Source organism: Limanda limanda, chromosome 7 (assembly GCF_963576545.1).
Source record: "Limanda limanda chromosome 7, fLimLim1.1, whole genome shotgun sequence".
In the NCBI taxonomy this organism is placed as follows: domain Eukaryota; kingdom Metazoa; phylum Chordata; class Actinopteri; order Pleuronectiformes; family Pleuronectidae; genus Limanda; species Limanda limanda.
In genome coordinates, this window is record NC_083642.1 from 2,465,823 (window position 1) to 2,466,187 (window position 365).

A 365-nucleotide genomic window follows, 5' to 3' on the forward strand; every position below is an offset into this window, starting at 1 on the left:
TCCAGAATTTCTTTAACATCACAACATCTACGTAGAATTTTCGAGGAATAATTCACTGATCTTCATTCTCTGCTGTTTACGACTATGTTTTACAACAAATTAATCATTTAGAATATCGGAGAACTTTCTCGTTTCTGTTATATATCTACTTTAAGATCTCATTTTAGGCCTAAGGGAGCATGTCCGTAACTGTGCACTTGGGAAACTGCTCACAACTGTCAGTCACAGCAACTGTGACCAACAGCCAACAAACAGGCACATTTCAGTTTGTAATGTACATACTGTTAATCCATTAATGTCTTCTGTCAACACGCATCATACATATTTAAACACGTCCGCCTGAAAACATGTTCAAACAGAGTAAA